This window comes from Buteo buteo, chromosome Z (assembly GCF_964188355.1).
Source record: "Buteo buteo chromosome Z, bButBut1.hap1.1, whole genome shotgun sequence".
In the NCBI taxonomy this organism is placed as follows: Eukaryota; Metazoa; Chordata; class Aves; order Accipitriformes; family Accipitridae; genus Buteo; species Buteo buteo.
This window is the reverse complement of record NC_134204.1, coordinates 73,010,609-73,019,802: the sequence shown is the minus strand read 5'-3', so window position 1 is coordinate 73,019,802 and position 9,194 is coordinate 73,010,609.

Below are 9,194 nucleotides of genomic sequence, written 5' to 3'. Positions count from 1 at the left end.
AATCTTTAGACAACATGTACCTTTCAGATAGGAGTAGTTTGTGGAATTATTTTTATTGTGCCTATTTAGAAAACCTGCAAAAATGCTTTTTAGTCTGATATCCTTGCAAGGTTAACTGCTAAAAAGCAAATAACTAAAAGTTATCCATTGTTACAACTATTGTTCAATAAAACATTTTATTTCCATTATAAGGAACTTCCATTTTTCTTTCCTGGTGACAGAAGCAGTAAAGAACTTGTTATGACAGCAGCAAGTCCAAAAAATTCTTCTTTATGTTCCTAAAATAAAAATCAGACTTCTCCAAGAAATTTTGAACTTCTTAACAAAAATGAGAGAATGTTCTGTATGAATATGCATAAACGTGCTTGTTAAAAACTTTAACTTCTGCTGTACCATATTCAGACAGTAGTCCTTAAAGAAGGGATAGATTATTCACTCCTAATTAAAGTGGTCTTATTTTAATTTCAAAAAGAAAAAAAACTACTGAGACCCCTCTTTAATAATTTTCCTTGTAATACAACCTGTAAGTGTTGAGTTTACACACCAACTATTCCATGGGTTGGTTTGCACATGTCAATTCAGAGAAAAAAGACCCACAGACTGATGATCTGCAGAAATCTGGCTGTTCCTTTGGAAAAGAGTCTCATTTTCCTAAAATATGTATAAAGAGACATCTTGGGTCTGAATTCTAGCTGGTTTAGCAGGTTCTTGAGACCAGCATATTAGGGCCTGGCAAGGAATTGTACAGTTTCCTCCTACTGTTTCAAAAATAATCAGAAAAAGCAACAAAAGTCAGACATCCATACTGTAGCACAGGCCTTTTCAGAAATGGGTACTGATATGTAACTCCTCCTCTCAAGTTCTCTGCCAAGACTTTTGCTGAATGTCAAAGATTCAGCCTTGACAAAGCATCTGTAGAGATAAGTTCACTAAATTACTACGACGACGAAAAAATATGTAGTACAACACAAAAACAATATCCTTGTTCAGTACAATTTAGCCCACTCACTTGAAACAATTCAGTTAAGCTCTTGAGACTTATATAAAGTACAGCTTCATTAGGTGGACTAATTTATGTGATATAATAAGCATAAATTCATCACGTTTGAAATTGTAGGTTACTGTACAATGTACAAAGCATGGAGCACTGGAGAGCTCATGATATGTCTCTAAAACATCCCCAAGTGTTCTTGTAGTGTTGTACCAAGCTATTTCACCATTAAAAGTACTTCTGTTTAGCTTATTTAACAAAGCTACAGTGTTTTCTACAGCTTGGGAATATGTTACATTCTATAAAGCAGTAAGAGCCCATGGTGACTTTAAAGATTTGCAAAGTGCATTTGTAAAGATATCTAGCCATAACCACTGTACGTACAAAACTGTAAAATATTTTAAGTACCGGTAAAGGAGCTGTTCTATATATATTATATTCATAAAGGAAATCATTATTTTACATATAAATATATTCTACCCTCATACACAAAATAGCCCCAAATTACTGTTGTAACTGTAATACTACTTACACTGCAAAGTAAGTGTTTCATACCTATGCATGTGTTCAGAAGTGTACTTGGCCACTTTTTGTTTTTCATTTTTAAATTCAAATACTGATTATGAAAGTGGCGAGTTTTCAGTCATTTTGAAACACAAATTAGGAAATACCTGAAACTTCCACAATATTCTAAGACCTTGTAAATAAAACATTATTGAATGTTTTCAAAGTAATTGGATTACTACTTCATCAAACAACAAACCAAGAGGTCATTTGCCAAAAAATTCTTCTACGCTTATAGGTTTTTCTTTGTCCATTTTTTTTCTAAAAGAGGGGTCCTTTAAGAAGTTTTCTACAAGGAACTAAAGGCAGAAATGCAGCAGCCTCATTCTCCTGCCACAGCAGAGTATAAAATGTGTGCCTTTTCTTTTACAGCTATAACTGAAAGCAAGGCAATAAGGGAAGTCAGGGAAGGAGTCTTAGTTTGACTCTTGAGTCAAATAGAGACAGAACGGCCTTAGGCATAACAATGCTTTCCTGTGTTACTAAAATCACTTTCCGAGCACTAAAAGAAAATGACTCATTTTAAGACTTCTTTGTTGTTACAGTGCAGTCTATACGACAGTTTCTTGTATGATTTGGTCACAGTTCATTCAGTCTCTCTTAAGATATTCACCGATTCAGTGAACTATATCCAGAAATGAATACAGAATGAGGTTTAGATTCCAACCACTGGTAAGACATACTCATAATGGGCCTGCTAACTCAGGAGCTGGTGAACAAACGGTTTCCTCGTTACTACCTATGCAGAGTCCACAAATGTAATTCTTTAAGCAAAACAGCTTGAATGACACTTAGAAATCAGACACAAGCGTATTGCATTCAGCTCTGGGGCCTCCAACATAGGAAGGACATGGACCTGTTGGAGCAAGTCCAGAGGAGGGCCACAAAGATGACGAGGGGGCTGGAGCACCTCTCCTATAAAGAGAGTTGGGGTTGTTCAGCCTGGAGAAGAGAAGGCTCCAGGGATACATTATAGCATCCTTCAAGTACCTAAGGGGGCCTACAAGAAAGCTGAAGAGGGACTTTTTGCAAGGGCATGTAGTGATAGGACAAGGGGTAATGGGTTTAAACTGAAAGAGGGTAGGTGTAGATTAGATGTAAGGAAGAAGTTGTTTACTGCGAGGGTGGTGAGGCACCAGAACAGGTTACCCAGACAGGTAATGGATGTCCTATCCCTGGAGTGTTCAAGGCCAGGTTGGATGGGGCTTTGAGCAACCTGGTCTAGTGGAAGGTGTTCCTGCCAATGGCAGAGGCCTTGGAACCAGACGATCTTTAAGAACCTTTCCAACCCAAACCATTCTATGATTCTATGTTATCAAAACCAGCAGGTGATAAAAGTCAGTAAGTATTCCTGTACTGATGTGCCTGTATCACACACTTGGTTGCTGCATGAAGACATCTTCTTCCAGTTTGAAGCTAGCACCACTACTCCCTCATCCTACATTCTACTTTAATCTGAAACTGCTAATCAAAAGCATATGCGAACTGACATCCTCTTGAACAAAGGTATTACCATGCCAACACCACACTCAGGCCTCCAGCATCTTCATATCAAAAATGATGGATTATGAAATAAACTAGATTTTATGGATTTCTTTGGCAACCCTTCATGAAGTTTGAAAATTATTCATGGACAACTTCTGCAAAATTCATTTTCATCTATCTCTCTCTAAGGCAAATTATCATCACCAAAACCAAATTTGCAGATTATTTAGGATGATAATTTCATAACAGTACTGAGATTAAGTAAGTATAATGAAAAACATAACTTCATTTTTGAAAGTAATTTAAGAACAACCATTTCACTTCATTTTCATTACAAAAAAAAAAAGCCCATGTTGAAAAGCAATTCATGCAATAACTTTAATATTTTTGTTTAAAGAATGTATAGTTTTGTCTTCCAAAACTATTTTCTGAAAGTCTCAGGCTAAATACTGGTGCTTTTTCTGATTGCATTTTATTAATAAGAAAGAAAAACAAACTGATAACAAAAAGCTTTAGAGAACTGAAAGAATAGCCACTACATTCTGTATTATAATAAGCACTTAAAACTGACACTCTGGAAAAAAGGCTTTAATTTAAAACTTTCCAATCTTTATACTATATATTATGAATACATGGAAGTGTAAATTTAATTTTCATTAAAAACTAGACCAGTAAGTCCTTTTTCTGGAATAAACCCCCAAATCATAAGCACAGTTCCAACCACCATTATAATTCCAAAAGGGTAGAATCCTTTGCAAATGACAAGTTCAGAAATGAGTGTCTATCTCTTTAATCATTCAAAATTTGACAACAGCTAATGCCTACTGGCTACCATTACTGACAGTATTGGTACCTACTCTGGAGAGAATCCCACAGTGAGTTTGACATTAACAGAATCTCAGTCAATTTCTGGTTAAAAAACACCTTACAGTACTTCCAGCCAGAACTGAAGACACCCCTGAGACAGCTTTACTGGAGATCAAAAGCAGTTCCATTTATATGTAGCCATTAGAAAGCGTACTCTTTTATACTGTTCTTCAAGCAAACAAGGAACTACTCAGGCCTGGAGCCCCACTGTGCCATGGTGCCATAATAACAAACCAACAAAATCCAGGAGTAAACCAGAAAAATGCATAAGGACATTTAAGACACTACCCTTTACAGAAATCCTACTGAACTTTGTTACCAATGCATATTTAACTTCAGTGATAGACTCAGTGATGGTACCTTAAACTTGAAAAGATGCCACATGCAAACAACAGCTCCTACTTCCTTATTTTGGCAGGGTATTGCTGCTGATGGTTTTAGGTCTGCTAGGCTCTTTAACTTTGTGGTTGCTGTTTAGTAACAGTGTCATTGCAGTGATGGTGTCCTAAGTATACTTTTGAATTGGGGGTGGAGTTGTTACAACAGTCTATTCACAGAAGTTTGTTGAATAAACAGCATCAGCCATACACCTTGCTAGCGCTCCAGTGACAGAAGGGATTAAGTTATCTTACATCTTCCTGTTCTTTATGCACTTGGCTAAAGGCTGCATTGACAACTGAGCAATTTAACATTAGAAAAGCTAGAACTGACAGCTAGCAAATTTAGGATTGCATGATCACCTTCCTGTCAAGAAGTAAAAGATATACTTACATACTGATTTACAATTGGAGAAGATATCAGCAACACAGCAACTGAAGAATATTCTTATTGCAGCTTTTTTGTCTGACATTTTATATTTACTAGTCCTGGAACAGAGACTGTCAAACAGCATGTTTATCCTCTTGCCAAACACTTAACCAAAACACCAACACCTTTAGGTCCTCAAAAACTACTTCAGTCAAAATTTCTTGCCATTTGCCACAAATCCCAGAGAAATTATACCACAAAACCAGTAACAATTAACAATGTCATGTATCAGAGAAGAGAATGAATATTGTAAGAAAAGGAAAATATAACAACTTACAAAGACCATGGAGCAGTGCCACCTAGTGATTGCCACGATAAATATAAAAGTTTGCATTAACCTGTGCTGCAAACAGAGTGAATACTATCAATAACTGAACTTCACTCCTGTCTTGCTTTCTGAGGCAAAACATTTGTGTAACAGGCTGTAAGAGGAATGAGTTTTGTCAGAGTTCATGCACTTACCACTTCAAGAGAGCTCAGCATTTGTATTTCAAAGTAAAAACGCTACAAGTAGCAGATTCGCAGGAAGAACCTACCATCATCCCTAACTACAAAGTGCTAGGAAAAGAGTTAATATTTTCAGTACTCCAAGAGTAACACAGAAGAAGTATCCGTGAGCAATATCTCTGTTGTTACCTTTAAAGGATGTACTGATAGTTATTAACTGGAATTAAACTATAAGAGAAAAAGGAAGGTATGTACGTAGTTCATACAGAGGTCTAAATTATTTTCCTGACAGCTGCAGAATATGGCCCTGTTGTACTCTAAGTGAAATACCCCAAGTGTCTAGTTAGGAACCCTGACTGTAAATATTCTTAAATATTGGATTGCTTATCCAAGCACAGGAGAGAACACAGAAGGCAGAAATATTGCTAATTTTTTAATTTATCAAATATTTACTGATCAGCACCTGTTGTTACCATATTTTCTGCATACTTTCTTCTGGAGTATCTATGTAACAACTACAAATCACTGGAATAGTATTTTGGGTCTAAGATTTCAAAATTGCGCAAAAATGCATGCAAAACTGTGCACAACTCCTTTAAAAGGGACATCAGCTTGAGATATGAGTAACAGGTCATTTCTGCAAGTATGAGCACAGAATCACAGAGCAGAAGCTTCAAAAGAGCTTGAAGTTGTTCATCTATCTCCTTACTGTAAATTCCAGTGAGCCTTAGTATTCTAAATCCTTCTGGTGAGTTTGAAATGTAACTGTCGTGGTTTAAACCCAGCTGGCAACTAAGCACCCCACAGCTGCTCGGTCAGTCCGCCTCAGCAGGATGGGGGAGGGAATCGGAAGCATAAAAGTAAGAAAACTTGCAGGTTGAGACAAAGACAGTTCAATACGTAAAGCAAAAGCTACGCACATAAGCAAAGTAAAAAAGGAATTCATTCACTACTTCGCATTGGCAGGTAGGTGTTAAGCCATGTCCAGGAAAGCAGGGCTCCATCGTGTGCACAGCTGTTACTTGGGAAGACAAATGCCATTACTCCAAATGCCTGCCCCTTCCTTCTTCTTCGTCCAGCTTCATATGCAAAGCATGACGTCCTGCGGTCTGGAATATCCCTTTGGACAGCAGGGGTCAGCTGTCCCAGCTGTGTCCCCTCCCAACTTCTTGTGCGCCCCCAGCCTACTCGCTGGTGAGGTGGGCTGAGAAGCAGAAAAGGCCTCGACTCTGTGTAAGCACTGCTCAGCAGCAACGAAAACAACCCTGTGTTACCATCTTTTTTTTCAGAACAAATCCAAAACGTAGCCCCATACTAGCTACTATGAAAAAATTGACTCTATCCTAGTCAAAACCAGCACAGTAACTAATTGTTCTAATTTAAATCAACAGAAAGGACCACAATACTATGTATATATTGCAGGATTACTTTCTGCAGTTTTCTATTTGCTTCATAAACTGAACAAACAGTAAATTATAGAGTTTTCTCAGTTGCATAGCCTATGTGTAACAAAATGTACTGGTAACTTGTCACAAGCCCAAAGGCATTACCTAATTTTCACAGGTATTAACAATCAATTTCAAATCAGAGATGTGATCATATTGCATTCAGTAAAATGTTACAGCAGAACATGTTGTACTTTGACAGCTGCTGAAGAACACATATCCATGACACAGTTGCTCCAAACTGACTTTGCATGTCTGACACCATCTTTGAACAGGCTTCAGGAATTTCTAGGTATATTCTACTTCAGTGTCTCACTGTTCTGCTTCTCTGCCTCCATGCTGTTCCAAGTACATACCCAGGGCGACTGTACTAGAAGACAACAATAATTAAATCTATTTCAATCAAAAGTAGAAAATTTTAAAAGTGCATGGGTATCTGCACATCCTCCTCTCTATCATTCTGCTACAATACTTCTTCATGTGTCCAGAAAACCTATGAAAAATTACTAGTACCAACAGAAATACTGTACAGTCAAGATGGATAAATTTAAAGCAGGAATGTAAGGTCTTGATATGTTACAGGGACTTATTTAGTGTCCTTCCATTTATTGTTAATACCTAGCTAGCAAGTGAATAAAATAAAAATGTGATCTTGATTTCAAATTTCAGTGTAAAATCCAACAGCCATGGACATGATACAGATTTCTCATACTATTAGAGAACACCTACAATGATGAAGATTAATTCTCCTATATGGAAAGTCTCCTTAATTCCAGTAAAGCTCCATTTTCCAGTTAAACAAGAGCGTCTCTCAACTGCAAACTATAGCAACAGCTTCATTACTTTATAAGAGGCAACACTGAAAAAAGTCATTATCCTTAGATGCACCAAATATTCACTACCGTTACCCTAAATTGAATGAGCAATGAACTGTTGGTGGCTGGTAGCTGTCAAATCTAACCATAATCTGTATTCTTCAACTGCAGCTCCCACCTGACATATTCAAATGAAACAGAAAATCTCAAATACTTATAACAAGCTGCTTTAAAGTAAAAACAAGCAATACTAAGCAGATGTAAAAATTTTAATTTGGGTTATTTTTTAATCTACTATCAAGACTGTGTAGCATACTACATGATTATAAGGTGCTAATGTAAGTATTCAGAGGCTACTGTCTACCCAGACTGCAAAGTAACATCTCAACTGTTTTTAAGCAAGACTAGAAAGAATAGCATGTGCTGGTCAAACAGCCATGTAAGTCAAGCTGGTTAGTGGTGCAGTAACCAAAAGAGCAACAGTTAAATTGATGGTCCTTACTGTTTGGTACCCTTCCTCTAGAGCAATGTAAATTTCTTCAGCAGAACAGCTAAAGCCCCAGTGGAACAGCTAAACCCCCCCAAACACAGGCAAGGAATTGTATAAAATGATGTAATGCATAAGATTTTTTTATGGTATTCAGAGCATGCACTCTTTTTTTTCTTGCTTTGCTCTTCTATTGCAGTTAAAAAAGGTTTGCCTGAATATATACCTCTATAGTTTTGGAAGAGAGAAACTCTCCTGAAATTCTTACTTCAATACTGTTTGGTTAATGTATTATTAATTTCAAAATATTTTGTAATTCAAATTTATTTTTCCATCATATGACATTTTGTCTAATGGGAAAAAATAAAATCATAGAAACTAGGATATGTATTATTAAATACCCTCAACATATCTCTACCTTTTCCATTTCAAAGCTTTAGCATGTTAATCTCAGTGTATATGTAGGATTTTAATTATCTACTCATCACAAGGATTTTTTCCCTTACCTGTGTCTGTTTTCAAAACTACAAAAACTGTTCACATAGGCAAAGTCCAAAATAATTACTGAAATAGATCCAAGTGAAATTTTTTCATCCTCCTTAATAACTTTTTTTTTTCCTTTTGATGTACAAACCATTTTAACTTGTCTTTTCATTGTAATTGTTTGACAGGAGATATTTGATGACTTATTTTGCAGTCCCCAATGCATAACACTGCCCAGTACTTAATTACTTCAATGTCTAAGCAGAAATTATATCTATTTCTTCACAAGAACTAGTTTTTTGCAAAATCCCAAATTACTCTTGTCCTGAAAACTCTATCCCTAAAAGAAGAGGAAAGACCTAATGACTCAACACAACTTCCATATGCAGAATATGGTATGAGCAAAATAAAAAACCTTGCAGAAGTGTTTGCTGTAAACAACTACAATGTCAAATCATTTACGATTTTTTTTTTTAAAGAACACTCATGTAACTTTGTCCCTCTAGCCAAGCTGTTCATGAAAACATATGAACAGTTTGAAGGAATATGTTATTGATAAGAGAAGTGTTTGATAGTAAGACTGCAATTGTACACTCACTTTTAAGTCACGCTGACAGTGAGAAGGAGGTTGGACAGAACTGTTTCCACCAGCAGATCTGCATACTTGTCTCCTTAAAGCAAGCAGCAGTCTCATATCCTCCTAACATGTTCATCTAGATGTTTTAGGATGTTGACTTGATTTATTTTTCTCAATTACTTGTTTGGGCTTCGACTTACATATTACCAATTCCTGACATCATTTT